We start from the raw sequence: 25,700 nt of genomic DNA on the forward strand, positions 1-25,700 counted from the left end.
CCTGGCAATTCACATGATGTACTCTTCATATAAGTTAAATAAGCAGGGTGACAATATACAGCCTTGACATACTGCTTTCCCGATGTGGAACCAGCCTGTTGTTCCATGTCCAGTTCTAACTGTTGCTTCTAGACCTGCATACAGATTTCTCAGGAGGCAGGTCAGGTCAGGTGGTCTGGTATTCCTAACTCTTTAAGAATTTTCCACAGTTTGTTGTGATCCACACAGTCAAAGCCTTTGGCGTAGTCAATAAAGCAGAAGTAGATGTTTTTCTGGAACTCTCTTGCTTTTTCAGTGATCCAACAGATGTTGGCAATTTGATCTCTGCTTCCTCTGGCTTTTCTAAATTGAGCTTGAACATCTGGAAGTTCATGGTTCATGTGAGTTTAAACCTGGCTTAGAGAATTTTGAGCATTACTTTGCTAGCATGTAAGATGAGTGCAATTGAATGAGTGCATTCTTTGGCATTGCCTTTCTTTGTGATTGGAATGAAAACTGACCTTTTCCAGTCCTGTGGCCACTGATGACTTTTCCAAATTAGTTGACATGAGTGCAACATTATCATGGCATCATCTTTTAGGGTTTGCAGTAGCTCAGCTGGAATTCCATCACCTCCACTTGCTTTGTTTGTGGTGATGCTTCCTAAGGCCCACTTGACTTTGCATTCCAGGATGTCTGGCTCTAGGTGAGTGATCACACCATCGTGGGTATCTGGATCATGAAGATCTTTTTTGTATAGCTCTTCTGTGTATTCTTGCCAACTCTTCATATTTTCTGCTTCTGTGGAGATACCCTATAGCAATAGAAATATGTGTGGCTCTGCATCAAAAATAGATATAGGAACCTAAGTGAAACTAGTGTTTTCACTGTTTTCCCTTTTGTAAGTCCAACTTTAAAGCAAACACTTGACTTTAGTAGAATTACTTGATGCAGTGCCTCTCCCCAAGTCATGGTAATGTTCCTAGTAGTTGAGTTACACCTGTTTAAAGGAAGCATTAAAGTGGCATTTTATATACTCAGCCTTGAAGCATCAAGTGAATCTGAATCCCCATCTTCTGGTCTGGGCATCCAATCATGAGTTGCTTAATAGAGTGTGTTTAGTCACTCAGTCATGTCTGAGTGGATTGTCAATTCCATGGACTGTCATCCTCCAGGCTCCTCTTTCCGTGGCATTCTCCAGGCAAGAATACTGGAGTTGGTTGTCATGCCCTCCTTCAGGGGATCTTGCTGACCCAAGGACTGAACCCATGTCTCCTATGTTTCCTGCATTGCTATGTGGATTCTTTACCTGCTGAGACATCTGGGAAGATCCTCATAAGAGTTAGTGAGTAAAATTTGAAAACCTGCAGTCATTTCATCAGATATATCTAGGCTAGGCTTTTTTCATATAACCCATTTTCCAAAAACACACATACACTCCTTTTCATACTCTCTATATGTATAAAATTTCTTAAATTCAGCTGACTAAGCTGAATGTTATGAAGAAAACATCTGACTAAATTAATTGCAATAAAGTGTGAATAATTACCAGACCACCTGACCTGCCTCTTGAGAAAACTGTATGCAGATCAGGAAGCAAAAGTTAGAACTGGACATGGAACAACAGACTGGTTCCAAATAGGGAAAGGAGTACGTCAAGGCGGTATATTGTCACCCTGCTTTTTTAACTTCTATGCAGAGTACATCATGAGAAACACTAGGCTGGAAGAAGCACGAGCTGGAATCAAGATTGCCAGGAGAAATATCAATAATCTCAGATATGCAGATGACACCACCCTTATGGCAGAAAATGAAGAAGAACTAAAGGGCCTCTTGATGAAAGTGAAAGAGGAGAGTGAAAAAGTTGGCTTAAAGCTCAACATTCAGAAAACTAAGATCATGGCATCCAGTCCCATCACTTTAAGGCAAGCCCCACTTCCACTTTAAGTGGAAACAGTGGCTGACTTTACCTTTCTGGGCTGCAAAATCACTGCAGATGGTGTTTGCAGCCATGAAATTAAAAGACGCTTACTCTTTGGAAGGAAAGTTATGACCAACCTAGACAGCATATTAAAAAGAAGAGACATTCCTTTGCCAACAAAGGTCTGTCTAGTCAAGGCTATGGTTTTTCCAGTGGTGATGTATGGATGTGAGATTTGAACCGTGAAGAAAGCTGAGTGCTGAAGAATTGATGCTTTTGAACTGTGGTGTTGGAGAAGACTCTTGAGAGTCCCTTGGACTGCAAGGAGATCCAACCAGTCCATTCTGAAGGAGATCAGCCCTGGGATTTCTTTGGAAGGAATGATGCTAAAGCTGAAATTCCAGTACTTTGGCCGCCTCATGCGAAGAGTTGACTCATTGGAAAAGACTCTGATGCTGGGAGGGACTGGGGGCAGGAGGAGAAGGGGACGACAGAGGATGAGATGGCTGGATGGCATCACTGACTCGATGGACGTGAGTCTGAGTGAACTCTGGGAGTTGGTGATGGACAGGGAGGCCTGGCGTGCTGAGATTCATGGACACGACTGAGTGACTGAACTGAACTAAACTGAAGATCACTTTGTTTTATCAGATACTTCAGTGACAAGGTTAGAATAACTGAATGTACCCAAGATATTTCAAGGAATGAAATGTTTAGAGAGAAAGATTGTTGCTATACTTCAGAAAAAAAATATATCCGTACCATAGAAAGGCTGATTTACAAATTTTATTTAAAATTTATTGTTTCAAAAAATGAGGATGCCATAGCAAATGTGTAAGCAAAGGATGTAAAAAATCTAATGAAATGTTTATTAAAATAGTGACTTTTTAGACAGATAATTGAATTTATAATGATCTCATTTGGCAAGCACTGAAGACATTTTTTCTAAAGAAGAAATGTATTTTCCAATACATTATTGTTTTATTGCAAATGTAATAATAAAATAACTATTTCACTTACTGCTCCTTTTGATACACATTCCCTTGAAACTTTAAAAATTAATGAAAATCTTCCTCAATTAAAAGTGAATGTCTAGTATTATGTTTATATTGAGGAAAAGTTTTATGTTTCACAATAAACTGATCAAAAAATATTCCTTGCCTTTTCCTCTGTAAAAACATCTTCTTGAGGAGGCTGATTTGCTCATCTTTAAGAAAGTTTAGAAATCATTTTATGCCACCTGATGTGAATAACTGATTCATTGGAAAAGACACTGATGCTGGCAAAGATTGAAGGCAGAAGCAGAAGGGGATGGCAGAGGATGAGATAATTGGAGGGTATCACTGACTCAATGGACATGAGTTTGAGTAAGCTCTGGGAGTTGTTGATGGACAGGGAAGCCTGGCGTGCTTCAGTCCATGGCGTCGCAAAGAGTCGGACATGACTGAGTGAATGACCTGAACTGAAGAGGAGTTGTCTTATACATTTTGTCTTCCTTATACATTGTGGTCTTCAGGATCACACAAAATATGCTTTGGTTCCCCTAGTCAGTGTAAAGCTTTATTAGACCTTCATTAAACTTCAAGGGATGCAGAAGATAATTCTTAGATAACTTTCTAGAAATAACCCAACTATATAAATGCTATAATGGAATATTTGATGAAGAATAGCAGGTAATTGCAGAACTGAGCACAGATTATATACATCAGATGCTTAAAAAATGGTTTCCTATTTTGGATTTTCTACTTCTTAACTTATTTTTATTTTCTATTAATTAAAAATATTCCTCTATATCCCTCTGTATTATTTGGAGTCCTCTGGGTTCGTTATTTTTTTTTTAAATCAGGTTTTGTTTTGTTTTATCTTGTTAAGTTTTATTTTGTTTTTACATCATTAGGTATGGAGAAGTTACTGGAATGTATTTCCTTTTTATTACTGAGCTTTCCACTTTTTCTCTTCCTAAAACTGCTGAGCTTTAAACTCTTTTCATAAAACTTCTGTGAATAAAGTGCCCTTCTGGGAACATGGTGTTTTCACATTTATTTGAAGAGGTCTATAGGGTAACTTAAAGCACAGACATTTAAATTAATAATGCTTTTATTATTGCTGAATGGGTAACCTGTTTTTTTTTTTTTTTTTTTTTTGGTGTGTGTGTGTGTATGTGTGTGTGTGAGCTTGTACAAAGCTGAGTTTCTTAAATGGAGTGCAGTATTCCCTCAGAATTACATGGAGTGTTAATGAGGCCCTTTATACTTTCTAATGACTATCCAGGGAGTTGGGAAAAGGCAAGTGGATGCCATATATAAAGAGGTGAGCATTAAGCACCTGCAAACAGTGAGACACTCTTTTGGGTTAGGATACAGACCTCCTGAATCCCAGACGTCAAGTAATAAACAAATAAGCATATATTCTGCTTTCTGACATTAAGTGTCCTGAAGAAATCTAAACTAGATAAGATGATTGAGAGTAACAGAAACCACTATTTTATATAGGATGCTCAGAGAAGTCTACAATGATTAAATGACATTTAAGCATAGCCTTGAATGAAGTCAAGAGAAAGGAGAACAGCAAAGACACAGGGCCTGAAGCAGAAGGAATATTGGTGTGCTTGAGGAGGAAGATCAGTATGACTGGAATCCAGTGACTGAGAGGTGGTTGATGGAGATGAAGGAAGATAGAGGGTCTGATGAAAAGGGATTGGGTTCCATCCTACTTGCAAGGTGAAACTAAAGAAGAGTTGAAGCAGAAGAGGGAATTTGTTGCTCTGTTCAGGTATACTGGTGACATTTGCAAGGGGGCTAATTTTGGAATTGGTAGAAAAAAATGGATCAAACATATTTCGAGTGAAGTTTTTGTTGATAAATATTTGTATGAGGGTGAGAGAAGAAGAGTAGTCAAGGATGATTCAAGAATTTTGGTCTTAGGAGCTAAACAAATGGTGGGTGCCGTATATACAAACAAGGAGTTTTGACTACTGAATTTTTAACAGTAAACTTTAAGGACCTCTACATCCTTTATCAACAGAAATGTTTGTGTAACAGATCTTTGGTTTCTAACATTTTTGTGCTAAAAAGTGAAAATCTGTGATTCATTCCAGAAAGATTATCTGGATTCTTGTGTCTGTTTCATCTCAAATTTTGATGAACAATGCAAGTCAGTTCATTATGTCATAAATTAGACTTCTTCAGTTTGCTTAACTTGATTTTAATTTTTATCAGGGAACTAAGGTGTTTTAGATATCATGACCTTACTTTCTTGGATTGGGTTCAAGAAATATGTGACTTTTTTTTTCAAAGCTCTACTTTTTATGCACCAGAATCTCTGGTATTCTGAATTAATAATAAGTCTGTCTAAATTAGATTTAGGTTGTGAGAAAGGGAAAACTTGCCTTACTCTGGGGGAGGCAATAGCTATTTTTACAGGAACCTGAATATTATAAGTACTGCATATTCAGGGTGTTTGCACTAGTAAGTTATATTAATAGGTAACTCAATAGCAGATTTCTAAGAACTGGGTCACAGAGAATTATTAAATCGGTACCTTATAAGTTTTTTTTTTTTTTTTTACAACTTAACTTATATTGCAAAGCAAAGTTAAAGAGTGAATTTTCATGAAGACTCTCTTCTATATTTTATGGCCTGGATCAGGGAAGAAGGAAAAAGTTTCTAGAAATATTAGCTTTTTTATCCTTAAGGCTGATATTGCCTATTAACTTGTTTTAAATATTTCAAACAAGTTGGTTATTGGGTATTTTAACACTTTGCTAATGTAGAAAAAGCCACCACAACCTTTATTCCCTCCCTGAAGACACTGAAGAGGCTATTCATTCATTTAACCATCATTATTAGTGTTCTGTATGGTGCCAACAATTATTGCATCATCAATCCTTACCCAACATCTAGGGAAGCATTTGAGAAAGTAATCCAAGTTAGCATTCATTGTGCTTTAATGAATGGAACCTATGGGAAATAACCTATGGGAATAACCTATGGGAAATGACATCTTGTCTACTTAGCATTCCTTCATTCCAGAAATAGTGTGGGATTCTCAATCTACTTCCATCAATATTGTCTATTTATGACTTTTCTCAAGCATTTACTTCTCCTAAACAATTCCAACTAAAGGTATTTGCATCCTTCCCTTTTGTTCTTTGGGACACTTAAAATAAAATCATCTCCCCACAGTGGACTCTTCTCTGTAACCCTGTTTTCTCTGACAGTGATTCTTCCTCTCTTTTACCTTGACCCTTGACCCCAGGCTTTGAAATTGGTAAAGTCCTTGATTTGAGGACCATTTCTGGGTCTTCAGATCTAGCATCTTGAGTAGCCACTGAGACCATGTAGGAGAGTTAGTTTTTCTTGGCAGGAATCTAGACAAGTAGGAAGCAGGAGACAGGAAGAGATAAGATGAATACATTTCTCTTTATTTCATTTTTCAGAGAACTGCAATGAGAGTATGTTTCCAGTCTGCAAATCTTGCAGATAATCCTGCAGGCAGAAACAGGCGCAGCAGGAGCAACATACCTTTTCATTGCCCTACGTTTTTCCTTGCCTCAATCACACCTTCTGCTTTTTACCCCCCTTCATTTCCCTAGACTTGCATCTCCCAAAGAAACTGTCAACAATGTCTTGCTTTGGGCACTGCTCTTTCTAAAGGATTGGGACCAAGATAGATGGCATTGTTTTTCTATTCATTTAGCAAAGATTGTAGAGAATAGAAGGGTTTATAAAATCCCCTTCTGCTTACACTGTTACCATCAGTTGTTCATATCATTATTTCTATTATTAGTTCTGAAACAAAACAAAACAAAAACTTTTTTCAGAAGACATAAAACCTTCCCCCCTCCCCATGATTATTCCAGGAATTAAAAAAAAAATCTATCCCTGGGCAAAACTTGTAATAAATGCATCGTAAGTGAATACATTGAATGGTGAGATTTCACTAATAGGCTTTTTGGCATGTCATAGTATGAAACAATGCAACAAAATTTGTGACCTGATATGGATATATAAGATTTGTGTCATTATTCTCTATATTTCCCTCTAAAATCTAGTAGTAGTTGATTTTGGATAGTAAGCAATTTTAAAGACAGTATTATAAGTGATACTTGAAAGTTTTCTCTTTCACATACTTAATATCATTCACTCTTTTAAAACCAATAAGATAATGAAGATTTTGATCATTTTGGTATATCTTATAATTGTATAATTAGATATCATAATTGCATGTTCAAATGATTACACATGTGAACACTAATTTCTTAAGTATTCACAATTATTTTAACTATGTAAATAAACAGTAATTGACTGAAGTGACAAAAATCAAATAAATACTTCCATCAAAAAATTTCACGGAAAAATAAAAATACATATTTATTGAAATTACCTCTCAGTGAACTCTAGCATTTTCTGTTTATTAGAAGTTTGATAGGAACTGTATTAATTTTACAGTAAGACATAACAAGATTGCATCTTACCTGAAATAGTGAATGTATAAGTTTATTAGAAGAGGCAAAAATCCTTTCCATTAAATGTCATGGTAGCATCTTAGAAGGTACGTCATCTCCTATTATCTGTTCAGTTCAACATGCATTTATATGCTTCTGGTATTGTGTCCTCAACATGAGCCACTGCTATAAAGTATTGACTATTTGAATATATTTGCTATTTGGGCCCTTCTTGGCATTAGGCATAGAAGTTAACAGTGGTTGATGTACATCTGTAACAATGAGATCTTGTGCATGTGTGTGCCGTCACTTCAGTCACATCCAACAATTTGCAATCCCATGGACTATAGCCTACTAGGCTCCTCTGTCCATGGTGATTCTCCAGGCAAGAATACTGGAGTGGATTGCTATGTCCTCCTCCAGGGGATCTTCCTGACCCAGGGATCCAACCCGAGTCTCATGTCTCCTGCTCAGATGGTAATGAGATCTTAGGTACTTATAATTTTCTGTACTTAATACATATTTGAAAACCACTGATGAGAAAACTATGTCCAAACTTTAATTAATAGTTGAGAAACAGTATCTACACCTCATGTTATTTTTTATGTCTTTGTTGTTTTACTGGAGAACATATGATTGTAGTTTCATATAATTGCATATATATAAAGAATGTAAATATGTATATATAAATATAAACATTTTTATGTATTGAATATATACTTATATCATACATAAAGTATTTGTACACACATATTATTGGGGCAGTATCCAGAATTATGAGAGGCGGGTTACGTATTAATATCTCTGTCACTTGCTATGTGATTTTGGTTTCAGCCTTGTTGTGGCAAAGAGGTTTGTATAACTCAAAGAAGCTATTATCCATATCATGCAGGGCCACCCAAGACAGATGGGTCATAGTGGAATTCTAACAAAACATGGTTTTCCAGTAATCATGTACATATGTGAGAGTTGATCCATAAATAAGGATGAGAGTTTAAAATTGATGCTTTTGAATTGTGGAGCTGGAGAAGACTTTTCAGACTCCTTTGAACTTCAAGGAGATCAAACCAGTCAATCCTAAAGGAAATCAACCCTGAATATTCTTTGGAAAGACTGATGATGAAGATGAATCTTCAGTACTTTGGCCACCTGAAGCAAAGAGCTGACTCATTGGAAAAGACCCTGATGCTGGGAAAGATTGAAGGCAAAAGGAGCAGGGGGTGACAGAGGATAAGATGGTTAAATAGCCTCACCTACTCAATGGACATGGATTTAAGCAAACTCTGGGAGATAGTGGAGGACAGAGGAGCTTGAAGTGCTAAAGTCCATGGGGTGGCAAAGAATTGGATGCGACTTACAGACTAAACAGCAATAACAACAAAATCTACAATAAAGTTAATAAAAAGAAATCAAGATATTTATAAAAGATATTTTATATTGCTATGTGTACTAGTTTTATTTTGAACCAGTCAAGTAATTGAAAACATTTTAGGGGTTACTCTTAATACCTCAAGGGGCAATAAGCTGAGTGAGTTTCATCTGTTTCAATTACTTTCCTAAAGGACCTCAATTCAAAGTATAGAGCTGTTGGTAACATCCATTGTTAGAGGCCCTATTTCATGATTTTAAAAATGTTTGAATTCCCCCCAGTTCTAGTGGGTAAGAGTGAAATGTTCTCAGGAATTTCTTAGTGAGTCTGAACTGAAAGTCATGTTTTTGTTAGTGGAGTAGTCTTTTAGATAAGAAATTTTGTATGAGTCTTTTAATAAGTTTTTAAAAAACATAGTTTTCCTGTGGTTGTGTAAGAAATTCTAGAGCAGCCTCTCTTTGTTTGTACTAATGTGACCAGTAGTCCTGTCTATTATCCATCCCATTGGGCAGCTGGATTTTATGCTGCTCATTTATATCTATGGAATAAATATTCTAGTATCCAGAAAATACTAATGTAGGTAAATCCAAGGAGAGGAACGTGCTTTTGGAGATTGGGGGCCCCTGGTGTGACAAAATAGTGCTGACATTACTCTGCTAAGCCTTGCTTTGAAGGTGAATCTGATGTCAGATGAGAGTGAGGAGAAAATGGCTGTTATCAGTCAGGTTTCAGTTATAGATAACAGAGTCTATTCTAGCTAGTTTCAGCATAAATGGATTAATTGAGGTAATTAATTGCTTACAAAGCTAATTTTAAGGGCTGCAGGAGGCTGTAAGGCTGTTTCTACTGGAATGACTTCCAGTGTTTACCCACCAATGAACTGTTTCCTCTTTTAGAATCACAAAGTAGTTTCTTTGCCAGTGGATTAAAAAAAAAATGGATCTTAGTTATGATTGATTCCTCAGAAAATATCTTTCTTCCCACCTAATTTGTTTCTGAATTTTGATTGATAAAGCAGAAATTCTGTTTGCAACCTTAGTGCAAAGGAATCTGGTAAATGTAATTTTTAGCTTTCTGGCTTCAGATTGTAAGAAGGCATCCTACTCAGAAGTTGAAAGAGATGCAAGCAACCAATGAACTGTATCTTGTGGTCCAAGGGGGCAATTATATGGGATGATTTCACATTCATCTATCTCTAGAAACAATTTGATCTTCACTCTATTTGGACTTGGTGGCTCTGTGGTAAAGAATCCTCCTGCCAATGCAGGGGATGCAGGTTCCATCCCTGGGTCAGGAAGATTCCCTTCAAGGAGGACATAAAGCCCACTCCAGTATTCTTGCCTGGGAAATACCATAGACAGATGAACCTGATGGGCTTCCATCCATGTGGTCACAAAAAGTCAGACGCAACTTAGCAACTGAGCACACATGCTCATATTTGGACAAAAGTCAAAATCTCAAACTTATCATCAAGGATGTAAGTCTTGAAGTTGTCAGCATGTTGAAGATATTATATCAATTTCCTGTTGTTTGTGGAAACCACTCTGTCTTAGGACAGACTTCTTTGTAGACCTCTTCTAACTTTAAAATTCTTCTCTCTTTTTAGCCCAGCAAACAGATTCTATTCTGCAGAAATCTTATTCTGCAGAATAAGAATAAGAATATTCTACAGATATTCTTATTTCCTTCCTGTCGCAGAAATATTCAGTCCTGAGAATCACAGGATAATTTTGTTCTTTATTGTTCATTTCCATTTAAATTGGGAAAAACAGTCTGGTAGAAATATAAATTAGGCTTTCCTGGTGGCTCAGATGGTAAACAATCTGTCAGCAACGTGGGAGATGTGGGTTTTGATCCCTGAGTCAGGAAGATCCCCTGGAGAAGTGAATGGCAACCCACTCCAGTATTCTTGCCTGGAGAATTCCACAGACAGAGGAGCTGGGCAGGCTACAGTCCATGGGGTCGTGAAGAGTCAGACATGATTGAGTGACTAACACTTTTATTTTTTTTTTCAGAAATATAAATATGTGCCAGAAATATTACAGTGTGTTGATAAAGTTGAATGATGTGTTCTCTCTTTACTAAGAGTTTAGGCACCATCCTTTTTTCTGTCTGTTCTGAGAGAAAAATTCTTTGATCTTCTTGAATCAAAGCTATCAGCCTGAATTTCTGTTAGTAACACCAGTGCATGACTAAAACCAGACTGATTTCAGAGAGAACGTCCCCATATACTCCTTGTAGGACCTTGGACAAATCACTTTACTGTTTTCAGCATCAGTTTTCTCATCTGTAAAGTGGGGCTGTAGTACCTAATTGATATGACTGTGAGAATTAAATGAGATATCATAATAAAGCATTTTCCAGATTAAACTGTTGGTAAATTATTGACTACTTTTAGTAGAAATTCAGAGTCATACAGATGCTTGATAAAATCCTTTAACCACTAGTTATTGATTGTATGGTCTTAGGAAAGGTATTATAGTTAACCTTTTTGAATCTCAAGTTAGTAATTTGCAAATTAAGTATAATAACATTTTCTTTTAGGCTTTTTTATGAAGACAATTATGCAGAAGTGACTATATAGAATCTAACACAATATTAGTTCCCATATCTTCCCTGTCTGAGCTTTATCCAAAATTGAAACAAGGCAAAAAGAAATTCTTGCAATATTTTACTATGACATTAATCTAGAGGGCAGAAATGTTTCAAGTATGTTTGAAATTAGCACACCATTAATACTCTCTGATTTGTAGATCCTGAAATTAAGCCACTTGCTTGAATATTTAAATGGACTTCTTTCATTTTTATTATTTATAATGCCTCCGTTTGGTTTTGCATGTCTTCTTCTGATAGCTTTCAATCACCTGGATGTTGCCTCAAGTTTAAATTCCAAGTCAACAGCTATGAGTAAAGATCATTTGTGTTGTAAGGTGCCCATAAAGTATCTTACTCTTCTTATTCTTGTTTTTCTAAAAGTTGCTCAAATGTTTTAGGGGAAAAGTGTGTGATAAAGATTTTTCCGTAGATTGAAAATGTACCCATAGGAATTGAAGATGTTAATTTCTCTTTCTAGTTTCAGGTGCCCAGAGAAGTGCAGAGGGACAGATAGTTTACTCTCAAGTATATCCTTAGGCCAATTCAATGTACCTTTCTTTCAGTATTTTAGATGAATTATTAGAAAACATGAAATAGAATTGTACTTTATTATATATTTGGTATAATCTGGCTAAATTTATTTATTAGGAGAAGGTCAGAATATCATAATTACGAACATTTCTGCCAAGCCTACATGCCAAAAGACATTGTCATTTTTCTAAAGTGTGTTGGTGTTTTTTCAGCATTTCAAATAGCACAAGTTCATTTTGTTATCTTATGAATAAATTTAAATGCAGTTTTAGCAGGGTGCACTCAGAGTGAGTGAGGCAAAGCAGTTTTTTTTTATTACATTTCTAATACTCTGCAGTGTCGGAAATACTGTTAATTTAGATTATATTCTATTATAAAATCATTAAAGAATTTGCTGCTTTGCTTTCAGCAAGGTTAAGTGTGATGGTGAAAAATGCCCCATAAGAAACCCATAGGGAAGAAAATAGAAAACTAGCTGTTCATCAGCAACACTGAAAAAATACTTAATAGTTAAAATTTGTGGTTAAATAAATATTGATTATTAAGTATAAAAGTGCTAAATTTAAATCAGAGGAAACTTTTAAAGTTCTGGAAGAAACACTATAGTGAAACTTGACTACCCTCCTGTATATATTCTCAAATAGCCAAAAAAAAAAAAAAAAGTGTTTGGAATATACTGTATGCCATTACAGCACCTGCTCCTTCATAAAAATAACATATTGATGATTGAGTTGTAAACACTCAGTGTAAGGATTTATTTATTTTTTAACCAATGGTTTATTCTCTGTCTTTTGAGCTGGCACTCTGATCTTTTAGATGCCTTAAATAGAGCATTTCCAATATATACAGTTTATTTATTTGAATGCTTCTAGTTATTTCCTCAAGAGTAGCATTTTGATTATTTTGCATTTGGAAAAACAAATCAAATGTTTATAAGGTCTGCAAATGTTAAAAATGGATTTCTTATTGTTTAATTTTTTTCATGACAAGTTGTCTTTGTCTGCTAATTACCAAATGCAGAAATAATAGTACTTTAAACAAGATAAGGTTCAATTCTGCCTAGAAAATGAATCTAGATGTCAAAATTATTGAGATAGTATGATCCCTTCATGGTGTCATGAGGGACCCATCCTTAGCACATATGACTTCTGCCTTGGAGTTAGCTCACAATATAAGATGCGTTCTGCAGCCCTAGCTATCACAGTTGAATTTCAGGCAGGAAGGAAGAAATGGGAAACACAGAAATGGGTCCATGCCCTTCTCTTTTAAGGAGTTTCTTTAGAGGTCCCTCACAACACTTCTGCTACAAGGTATACATATGTACAGAAAGAATAAATCTACCAAGTCTGAGAATACTGTACTTAGAAAGGCCTGCTTGAAAGGTTGGTCCTTGCTTGGCATCTGGAAATTTGGATTTCAGGAAGGGTTGCTCCAGTCCCCCTCTGATTAGAATGGTTCATTGTGCTTAAATTTTTTCTGCAAACAATATGATTGGCATGGAACACTTGCTTTACTTTTGCAGATTGAATTTTGATATAGGCAGGGCAGACGGAGCCTATGTGACCAGACCCAGTAAAAACTGAATCTCTAGTAAGCTTCCCTGATAGAATATTTCCTAAGTGTTGTCATTAGCTAGTGCTGGGGGAGTTAAGTGCCTCCTTGTGACAACATGGGGAGAGGATTCTTTTAAGCTTATTCCTGTTTCCCTTTAAATGTCATCCCCCCACATCACATTTCTCTTTTATTAATTTTGTTTTGTATCCTTTCACTGTAATATGTCATAGTCATGAGTATGACTATATCACAAGTCCTATAAGTCCTCTGTGAGTCATCAAACCTAGACACGATCTTGGAGACCTCTTGAAAAAAAAAAACATGAAAATTCAGTAAATGACTGAATGCTTACTCAGTCACTTAAGTTATAAAACACATTTTAAGGTCTATCACAGATGTGATTTTTTTTTTTTTTTGGTACAAAGATTTTAAATTTTTATTGGCCTTCTCTTTTCATCACCATGACTGCAAAGTTTTGGATCTGATGACTGGAAGAATGGAGTTGTCATTAACTGAAATCGAAAGATGGTGAGCGTTTGTTTGGAGGGAAGATCAAGAGTTTATATCTTGATCAATTTTGGATATGTTACATTGTAGACAGAGAGTAGGTGGTGGTGCCAGAAGACTGGATTCAAGAGAGAGGACTCAACTACAAATATTAAATTAGAAGTCATCATCACGTAAGTGGCATTTAAGGTACAGATGGGATGAACAAGGTAGTGAGTGTAGATGGAAAGGAACAAGCATTATGGCACTCAGCATACATTTAAAAGTCAGGGAGATGAGTAGGAACCACCAAAGGAGACTAGGAAGCAGTGGACAGTAAAGTGCAAGTGAAAGTTGCTCAGTTGTGTCAGCCTCTTTGCCACCCCCTATACAGTCCATTGAAGTCTCCAGGCCAGAATACTGGAGTGGGTAGCCTTCCCCTTCTCCAGGGATCTTCCCAACCCAGGAATCAAACCCAGGTCTCCTGCATTTCAGGTGGAATCTTTACCAGCTGAGCCACAAGGGAAGCCCAAGAATACTAGAGTGGGTAGCCTATCCCTTCTCCAGCAGATCCTCCTGACCCAGGGATCAAACCGGGGTCTCCTGTACTGCAGGCAGATTCTTAACCAACTGAGCTATCAGGGAAGCCTGAATGGACAGTTAAGGAAGCAGCAAAACAAATCTCTTTCCAGTCACCTTGTGGAAACTTGGGAGAATATATCTTGCTGTTTTTTCCCCCCTGTTTTTTATAGCTTGCATTGCTGTCCAGTCGCTAAATCATGTCCGACTCTTTTGTCACCCAGTTGACTGCAGCACGCCAGGCTGCATGGCCAAAATACTGTAGCTTGAACTTTAGCATAAATACTTCCGGTGAATATTCAGGACTGATTTCCTTTAGGATTGACTGGTTTGATCTCCTTGCAGTCCTGGGGACTCTCAAGAGTCTTCTCCAGCACCACAATTTGAAAGCATCAATTCTTTGGCTCTCAGCCTTCTTTATGGTCCAATTCTCACATCTGTACATGATTAGTAATAAAACCGTCACTTTCACTATACGGACCTTTGTCAGCAAAGTGATGTCTTTGCCTTTTAATATGCTGTCTAGATTTTTCATAGTTATCCTTCCGAGGAGAAAGTGACTTAATTTCATGGCTGCACTTGCCATCCACAGTGATTTTGGAGTCCAAGAAAATAAAATCTGCCATTGTTTCCATTTTTCCCCTTCTATTTACCATGAAGTGATGGGACCAGATGCCATGATCTTAATTTTTTGAAACTTGGCTTTTAAGCCAGCTTTTCACTCTCCTCTTTCACCTTCATCAAGGGGTTCTTTAGTTCCTCTTCGCTTTCTGCTATTAGAGTGGTGTCATCTGCATATCTGAGGTTATTGGAAATGAAGTCAAATCTTTACATTTTAATCATATCTGAGTACATTTAGCATGGTGTTTGATATTTTTATGCCAGCTGTATTGCAATGTTGATTCATTTAACACCCTATCTTCTAAAATTTGGATGGTTTTCTGATAAATTCATAACTCACATTACCAATTATTTTGTTTTCATTTTTTTAAATTTTATTTTATTTTTAAACTTTACATAATTGTGTTAGTTTTGCCAAATATCAAAATGAATCTGCCACAGGTATACATGTGTTCCCCATCCTGAACCCTCCTCCCTCCTCCCTCCCCATACCATCCCTCTGGGTCGTCCCAGTGCACCAGCCCCAAGCATCCAGTATCGTGCATCGAACCTGGACTGGCAACTCGTTTCATACATGATATTTTACATGTTTCAATGCCATTCTCCCAAATCTTCCCACCCTCTCCCTCTCCCACAGAGTCCATAAGACTGTTCTATACATCAGTGTCTCTTTTGCTGTCTCGTACACAATGTTTTCATTTTTATATTATTTTTCTCCAACATTTCCAGCTCTCTTGAATGAATTTAGCTTTATAAATTTACTTTATTCCATTTATCAAATTTTATTCTTGTCTTAGATAGTACGACTGCTGATTCAGTAGGAATTTAAAATTTGACAATAGAGAAGTACCATTTGATATTTTCTTCTAAATTCATCCATCCATATTCAATGTATAATCCTATGTTTATAAAGATAAATGAAAATATTATTATTTAGATATTAAATTTATTAAAATTATAGAATTTACCCCAAAATCCCTCTGTTATATTTCAAAATGAACGTGTCTGAGTAGACTCAGTTTTCATTTGAGGAAATGTTTATTAAAAGTTCAACACCTCAATTAATTGAAACTCATTATATTGTGGGTGCCTTGTGGAGTGGGATTTTTCTCTTATTTATGTTTCATTGTCAGTAGAATTATAGTGCTAGTAATCCATTCAAGCAACAATGATTTTGTTAATTATTCTCATATCCTAGACTCAGTGCATTGGATTGGAGACACCAAAATCAAGAACAGTCCTTGATGTTGTAGTTTATTAAAGGCAAAATAGTTGTCTTACGTCTGGTTCTTTAGAAGTAGAGTTTGAGATGAGAATTCAAGTCCAAGGCGTTTATTAGGGAAACGCTTTTAGGAGATACTGCTAGTGGAGTAAAAAAGCAAGACAGGAAAAGGAAGAAGCCAGGCAAGGGTGTGATTTTAGGGGACTAGCCTCAACTCGATCCTGTGGAAGGAGCTCTAGAGTGTAAGTTATGCTTCAAAATCTGTCCTAAAGGAGACAAAGGGAGTTGGGCTTACATAGTCACTAAAAAGCCATTGGATAGAGAGGAAAATCTCTAGCGTTTCTCAGACTCTGCCTCTGAGAGCAAAGTGGCCCCACAGACCCGAGACCTTCCAAATGTAAGAGGGCATCCTTAGGAGATGCACATGGAAAGCACAAAGGGACTACGTGAGATTCAGGCAGAACACGTTATCTATAACATAGAAATAGCTAATTTATATGACACATAATGAGAACTCTGGCAGAGAGATTTGCAAGGTGCTACGGCAACACTGAGGACAGGATGAAATAGAGTTCTATGGGAGAGGGAAGACTTTCTAATAAAATGATTTCTGGAGGATCAGAGGGAGTTAACTAGATAATGAGAAGGAAAAAAGGAGAACTTTCATTTCATGAGGATCCTGGTGTACAAAGGCACAGACACATAGGAAAAAAAAATTCCTACCTTTCAAGCCTGTCGTGGGTTTAAAATCAACCAATAAAATTAAAAAAAGCATTTTATTTACTTTTATTTTTTTGAGCTTTCTTTTTTTTAAATTTAATTTTATTTTTTAAACTTTACATAATTGTATTAGTTTTGTCAAATATCAAAATGAATCCGCCACAGGTATACATAAAATCCTGTTACTGGTTGTCTGGAGTCCGTGATTAATATCTTAGTTATGCTACCAAAAAAAAAAAGCCTTCAACGAAGCAATCTGCAGTAACCCCCAACACTTTTTAAAGCATTTGCACCAAAATGTACCCTCTTCTGTCACCTTTGGTTTGATAGACTGCTACCAGGTCCTATTGTAGTTCCCCATACACAGGTAGGAATCAACGTTGTTAAAGATAAACACAAAATTTACTTAGTATCTCTCACTGCTTATTTTCACAAGAGATGAATAAAGTCTTCAAAGTTTAAGTTCAAAAGAAAAGCCACAGTCAAGAGAATAATGAGAAAAAAAGTGTTTTCTCTGCTTTAAGGCGTATCTCATTTTCAGAAATACTCATGTCCTCACCTCAAAATTCTCCTTTTGTTTCCAATGCATTTACCATAATGATTCCTTCTCCTTCACCATTCTATTCTTTGGCTGGTGAGAAGACCCCAGGTTGATGTTCAGACTCTCTTTTCTTTATTGCCTCCCTGAGCTTCTTATTCACACTACACACTTTAAACAATTCTTCCTTATCACAATGTGGACAATATTAACAGATAATAACTCTAACTTGTAGGAATCTTTTGAAGTTCTAAATTATTTTTAGTAGTAGTCATATTAGTGATAGCAGTGATCTCTAATATTGGTCAGCATGCTAGAAAAATATAATGTTCATGCACAGAGTGAACAAGTTTTCGATTCCCAGGTGTCTCGGTGGTAAAGAATCCACTTGTCAGTGCAGGAGACTCAGGAGATGCGGGTTCAATCCCTGGCTTGGAAAGACCCTCAGGGAGTAGGAATTGGCAACCCACTCCGGTATTCTTGCCCGGAAAATTCCAAGGGCAGCAGAGTCTGGAGGGCTGCAGTCTATGGGGTTGAAAATAGTTAGACACAGCTGAGCACACACACACAGTCTACAGAAATTTTCAGGTTAAAAATTTGTTGCTTTGACAGAAAATTTTTGTATAATATTTAGAAACAAGAGTGACATTTTTCTATCATTTATAATAGACTGATACAGTTTATGAAAAATTGAACCCATATGATCTGGAGTCCTGTTCTATTCAGAGTTCTATTTATTGTATTGAGTAGCTCAAAGAGAACATATTTTCTCTGTTATTTTCCCTGATATTAGTGCAGGATAAGAGGATAACTTTTATTTTCAAAACTGTAAAGAGCACTGTTACTCATAATCATACCTTTATGCTTTTTCAGACTATCACTCTGGAAATGACAAGAGCCATGACTGGCTTTGTTTAGTGCCCAAAGGCTCTGGTGGCAAATCACCCCAATAATTATAGCAGATCAGATGATGTTTATCTTACTTTTTCTCTGGATGTCTTTTACAGATAAAGTAGCTTTTTTTCAGAATATGAACAAGGCTGGGACAAAGCTCATATTTGTCATTATAGATTGACCTGAAGAGACAGGAGAATAAAGCCTAATGCCTTGACAACTGATAGAAACTACCTTTAATTCACAAAACTCCTCATTCACTAGATGTTAATTAAAGGGGAGAACCTAGAAGTCTGAGAATTGTCAAGGGCTAACTACTTATTGAGTTTGTACTATCTATGAAATGCACTCTTTTGGATTCACCTAGGTCTCTCTCTGGTCTGCACTTCAGGTTTTTAACATTTTCTTAAGCTATTTTAGTCAACAGTGATTTTATTTAAGACTACATAAAAATAATGATGTTTCAGAAATATCATTATTTGCAAAAAGCAAAGTAGAAAATTCTCTGATGAGAGTTGGGTGACTCTAAGTGAAGTGTTATGATCTGCAGCCTTGGAGTATCTCCAAGCTGTTCCTTTAGATTATATAGTTACCATAAAGAGTATCCCCCTAAAGTGTGACAATCTTTCTTTTTCTGTACATGTTATTTTTATGGAAATAAAAAGGGTTTAAATACAATTATATTTAACAATGCAGCATATCTGAGTAGTGAATGTATTTTATTCCTGCTTTGGGACTAGCAAGTTGTCCCAAATAACCCATCTCCTCTTTTCCAAGAGCTATAGAATTAGATTTTAGAAGAAACCTGGGAGACAGGAGCTCTGGTAGTAAAGAGTACACTGCCCAGCCTTTCTGGTAGCTATGGGTGGCGCTCTGTCTATCGGAAGTGAGCCAGTGTCCTGAGGCAATATCCTAGAGCCTTCTGTAAACCCAATGTGGTAGGCACTTTTTTGTCTTTTCCTCTTTTCTTCTGCTAGGATTGGGATGTGCAAACTAGATTTGTAGCTGCTATTCTGGGCCTTGAGGTCCAGCAGCACATGGTAGTGCAGGCAGTTTCAAAGAGCCTGAGTCCCTGAGCGGAGTCATTAAATTCTCACTGGTCTGCCTCACTCCAGATTTTTTTTTTTTTTTTACATGATGGAATCTAAATTTATCTTGTATAAATCTCTGTTCATGTGTCTATCTTACAGCTGAATTATATCCACCTTCCCTCATAGCTCAGTTGGGCTTCCCTGATAGCTTAGTTGGGGAAGAATCCACCTGCAATGCAGGAACCCCAGTTTGATCCCTGGGTCGGGAAGATCCGCTGGACAAGGGATAGGCTACTACCCTCTCCCGTATTTGGGGGCTTGTCTTGTCGCTCAGCTGGTAAAGAATCTGCTGGCAATGCAGGAGACATTGGTTCGATCCCTGGCTTGGGAAGATCCCCTGGAGAAGGGAACGGCTACCCACTCCAATATTCTGGTCTAGGGAATTCCATGGACTGTAATAGTCCATGGGGTTGAAAGAGTCAGACATGACTGAGCAACTTTCATGTGTCTATCTCACAGCTGAATTATATCCACCAACACCTCAAGTTTCAACTCAAGTTCTACATTTAATCTGTAAAATTAATGAATTAATATCTACTGAACTAATCAGGATTGGGATGCAGAGTTGAATTATCCATAAAGTATGTCTATGGTGTGTGTGCATGTGTGTGTGTGTGCATGTGTGTGTGTGCATGTGTGTGTGTTCTTCCTTATCACTCCATGTTTATCAATTAAAGTTTGGCTGTTAATCATAGAAACCACCCCCCTCCCAAAGTATGATGTAAGATAGAATTGTATTTTTCTCCTATGTAGAAACCCAGAAACTATACATAGTTCAGGTTAGGCAGGTGAAACTCCCATGATGTCAGAGATTTAGATTCTTCTGTTTTATGGATTCTCTGTGCTTGACTTTCATTCCATATCAGTTCAGGGTCCAAGATGACAGACAGCGGTAATGTGCTGAAATGAGCAAAATGTGGAGGGGTGCTTCCCTATAAGAATATTTCTTCTTGAAACACACTGGCAAGAATGTAGCTGAAATGGTAAATGCCTTTGTTTTGGGCAACCTTGTGCCTGATGAATACTGTGGGATTCAATTTCTGTGGAAGAAGGAGAAATCAACATCAGGGAATGGGCAGACTCTAACAGATTGTAATAGTTTATTGTAATAGTTTGTTCCTTCTGCTTGGAAGCCTATACAGTCTCCTTTGTAGAGTTTGAGGTCACAAGTTCTATCAGAGTATGCCTGGGGTTTCTTTATGGGCTTCCCTGGTAGCTCAACTGGTAAAAAAAATCTGTCTGCAATGCAGGAGACCCCGGTTCAATTCCTGGGTCGAGAAGATCCACTGGAGAAGAGACAGGCTACCCACTCAAGTATTCTTGGGATTCCCTGGTGGCTCAGCTAGTAAAGAATCCACCTGCAATGGAGGAGACCTGGGTTTGATCCCTGGGTTGGGATGATCCCCTGGAGAAGGGAAAGGCTACCCACTCCAATATTCTGGCCTGGAGAATTCCATGGATGGTATGAGGGTTTCTTTTCTCATCAATTAGATGTATAACTTGGTAAACCCCCTTAATGAGTAAAGTTATCTTTCCAAAACTCAGGAATATTTCCTTTCATTATTTATCTTTTTAAGTAGAGGGGGAAAAACCCTTTCCATAAGTGATTATTTTGTATTCTTTCTATACTTTTCTGGTTTTTCTATTTCACAACTGCATTGTATTTTTTTATTTTAAACTTATTTATAATACATTCAATATTTGTTCATAGTAAAATAAAGTGTAAATAAGAATTTTAAATAAGAAATTTTTGAAAAGAATATTTTACATATTCTTTTCTTTTACCAGTCCCACTCATAGAATTAATCAAGGTTAAATTTTGTGTGTATTCATGTGCTCCATTTATGTATTAATATTTATTAACATGTTAGTGCATGCCAGCATGCTAAATCGTTTTAGTCATGTCTGACTCTTTGCAACCCTATGGATTGTAGCCTGCCAATCTCCTCTGTCCATGGGGATTCTCCAGCCAAGAATACTGGAATGGGTTGCCATTTCTTTCTCCAGGAGTAACATATTAGTATATATGTGCAAATGCATTTACACACATGTACTCTTTTTACACAGATGAGAATAGTCTCATTTTTTGTTAGCTTGATAAAACATTTTGTATGTTTATTCTTTCCATTTCTCTATTCAGTTCAGCTTTAGAGTCAATTAATTTGTCACCATTTCCCTATCTTTTGATAGTGTATTGTTTTCAGTGTTGTACTATTACATAGACATTTTATACATTCTTGTGCAAATGTTAGGTATATTTTAACTAGATAATTGCTAGGTCCAAGTCTGAATGTGTTCATTTTTTGGACATAATTTACTGGATTCTGCTCCAAAAAGGAAGATTTTACCATCTTACCCTTCTGATCCCAGCTATGAAACCTCAACAGCACAAGATAGTATGAGATAGTGTTTGTGGCCATTCGATAGGTGAAAGTTGGTTTCTCATGCTTTGATTTACAGTTTTAAAAAGAAAGAAATTGAACATCTCTTTACTTAAATAATACCAATTTGTAGTTCTATTTTTTCCCTTTTCTTTTCTTATCCATGAACTTACTCATCTAGTATACTATGTACATATACATATATATTATATATATATGTATATATTATGGAAACTAACCCTGAATTCTGACATTTTTAATAGTAAATTGTCTTACATAATTTTTTAAAAAAGAGTGACATGTTAATCAAGTGATAGGTTTTTTTTTTTTTTAGAATTTGTATTAAAAGCCCTGCTCACTTGAATAATTGTAGACAGATCACTCCATATTTTCTTATGGAACGATTTCAATTTTCTACTTTGAAATCTTTATTGCATCTAGAATTAATTTTGATATGAAGGGTGGGTTAGAGAGTCAGCTTTTTTTTTTCCATTATGGATATATAGTCAATTTCCCCAACACCACTTACTAAACAAACTTTCTTTCCACTTTTCATTTAAAATATTTCCTGTATGAAATCCTAAATTATATACATATTTCTGTACTCTTAACAGTGTTCTCCTGTGTGGTCCCTAGATCTCTCTGGGGACCCTGTGATCTTTACAGGGAGTTCATGAAGAAGAATGTTTCTCACTGTGCTGCTTTCGTAGTAAAGGAAGATAAAACAGGCAGCCTGTTAGCACAGAACAAAGCTGTGGCATCAAATTGTACTAGCAGTCTTTGTATTCTTCGCTAATTCACTACTATTTACTCACAGTATTAATAATAATAAAAGCTCAGTGTCACTATTTTTGATAAATCAGTAAAAATCAGTATTCATTTTTTAAAGATTTTTTTAAATGTGGTTCATTTGTAAAGTGTTTACTGAATTTGTCTTATATCTCTTGGTCTTTTTTTGAGGTATGTGCTGGAACAAACCCCTACCCTCTACATTGGAAGATAAAGTCTTAACCACTGGACTCTCAGGGAAGTTCCAGTATTAATTTTTAACATCTTAGAACACAGTCACTATATTTTTAATATCCTAAGTGGCAAAATGGAAAATTCCTAAAAAGGATTTCTGCTGCTTACAAAAGTACAGAGTTTGTCTCAAGGCAAAGTCTTGTATGAATGAGTTTTGTGATGAATTACCCACTTTTTTTTATAGAATTTTTTTTTTTTTTTTTTTTTTTTTTTTACTTAAAGGATGCTTTTTATACATGGTTATTCAGACTTGGGTATTTGGCAAATATTTCCTCAGAAATGAATGAAATGAACCTATCATCCCAAATAAAACACCTTAACAATGGTTATTGCTTATGATAAATTTCACATATTTAAGAGAAAATTTAGAATTTTTGAAAATCTGCCAACAGAAGCATGATAGCATGGTAGACACATATACTAATTTCACCAATCCTTATAGAAGACTGTTCTATGAAGACTGATGATATTAGTGTATGTGAATTGTATTATATGTTGAGCTATCTCAACATCTGGAAGATCTTCATAATTCAATGAATTCATATTTTCCAGATGACTAATCTATGTTGCTACAAAATCATGCATGAGAAAATGATCTATTAAAAGTGCAAGATAGACCAATGGGTTTTAGTGTCACAAAGAGCAAAAAGGGCATTGATATGGTTTTCTTTTTTTTTTTTAATTTTATTTTATTTTTAAACTTTACATAATTGTATTAGTTTTGCCAAATATCAAAATGAATCCACCACAGGTATACATGTATACATGTGGTTTTCAATTCTATTTTGCAAGTAGGAAACTAACACTGACGGAATTTTACTGTAGTCTCAAGGAAGACTGTCTACAGTTATCTAAAAAGGCTATTGAAATACTACTCCCTTTATAGCCAGTCCCCAACATGCTGCCACAGATTGCATGCATATGTTGATATAATTATCTAGCCGGCTTTTTTTCTCTAAAGAAGATACGAAAGAGATTTGCAAAACTATAAAGCAATTCCATTCATTTTACTCAATTATTTTTGTCTTGAAAAATTAAAAGTGTTCCTTAAGTTAATGTCTTCAGTTTATTAAAATGATTTAAAATGAGTTAATAACACATAATTTAACATTATCTTAGTTTTAGTTTCTACTACACTGATTATGAATAGATATAATTTAAATAGCTAAAGATATTTGAGATCATTAATAATTTTTAATGATGTAAAGGTATTCTAAGATCAAAAAGTTTGATAGTCTATATCATAATTTCTTCTCTCACTCTTTTCTCTTTCTTTGTCTCTCTCCCCACCCCACCCCCACACACAGACACACACACACACACACACGCACACTCTTATTCTCTACATCCCCCAATTCCTGGACAATTACCAGTACTATAACAGTATTCTAAAACTAAATTATTGTCTTAATATCATGTTTTTAATATCCAAAACTTATAGGCCATTTCCATAACTCTTTTGTTTCTGAACTTACTTTTTATATTCTGAAATGTTTATTTTTAAAAATCAATATTGGTACCATATTGTGATAGTCAAGGAAAACTTGGCATTTAATAGGAATTGTGTTTTATTTACATCTTAGGTAGAAATATATATATATATGAGAGAATTGGCATATATCTATATAAGATATACAAAGCAAAAATATGTAATTTGCTTGTTCATTTTAATCTTTTTTTATTTTGTTACCTATAAATTTTGAAATTTAACTTAAAATAGAACCCTAGATTTTCCCATGGAAATGGTATTTATCAAATCAGTGCCCATGTTATTCTTTGTCTTTTTATGATAATATTAATAATTAGCTTATGAACTACTTGAAATCAAGAATCACCCCATTTAATTTTTATATATATTTTCTGTAAAAAGTTTTGGATAAATATTTGATATGTATTTTTATGAATTACTCAACTTTTATTAATTTATAGTAAAATTTTAACTTCACACACAATTAAGGGCAAACATGCATATATTTATACTGATATTGTAATGATTTGGAGAATTTCTTAAAGCTGCTTAGTGTCATTAGATTGTAAGTTTGAATTAACATTGTATCAAAATAGCATAAATAATAGTAGTATTAAATGATTTAAATTTTGATAACCCACTATTTAGTTGCATTTGTCTATGTTTCTTCATTTGTGTTAGCAGAGGATTTCTATCAGCAGAGTTACAACCTAAAAATAAATAAAGCATATATTATACAGCAGGGAGAAGGAGAGATATAAAACTGAATCTTTTTACATCCTGTTTTGTATCACTTTACAGTACCATCACCTGGCTTTTGTTCAGGTTTATATAAGCTAAAATACACAAAAGTTTACTTGAACGCTAGTCTTTATTTCTGGTAAAAGCCAAATCTGATGTACACAGCTGTGTTGAAAAGAACAGTATTGTTTATAACAGAGTATTTTAGATATTCAAAGTGCTTTGGCAATTTAATAGCAATGTTCTCTTTGGAAAAGTTTACACATTTTTTGAAAATAATTATTGATATAAAGTGAATTCTAATTATCAAACAGACAAGTTATTTGTGGGCTTATTACAGCAAAGCTATAAAAATGAAATAAAAATCATTCATAACAACCATGTGTATAAAATTACACATAATCTCAATAAGCTACTCTGGTAATATACTTTAATTAACCAAATCAAATAGAAAATATTGCATAAAATAATGAAACATGTCCAAAAAGAAACTGAGAGCCTACCTCTTGTTCCTATGCTAGGTAAATAAAAAATGCCTTAC

The 25,700-nt window shown here is 35.6% G+C and overlaps 1 protein-coding gene across 1 annotated transcript in view; it reads left to right on the forward strand.

The window, feature by feature from the left end:
- MDGA2 (MAM domain containing glycosylphosphatidylinositol anchor 2) overlaps window positions 1-25,700 on the forward strand; it is a 912,048-nt gene that overhangs the window by 454,352 nt on the left and 431,996 nt on the right. The gene's annotated exons all lie outside the window — the stretch shown is intronic.

The sequence above is a fragment of the Bubalus bubalis genome, chromosome 11, assembly GCF_019923935.1.
Source record: "Bubalus bubalis isolate 160015118507 breed Murrah chromosome 11, NDDB_SH_1, whole genome shotgun sequence".
Lineage (NCBI taxonomy): Eukaryota > Metazoa > Chordata > Mammalia > Artiodactyla > Bovidae > Bubalus > Bubalus bubalis.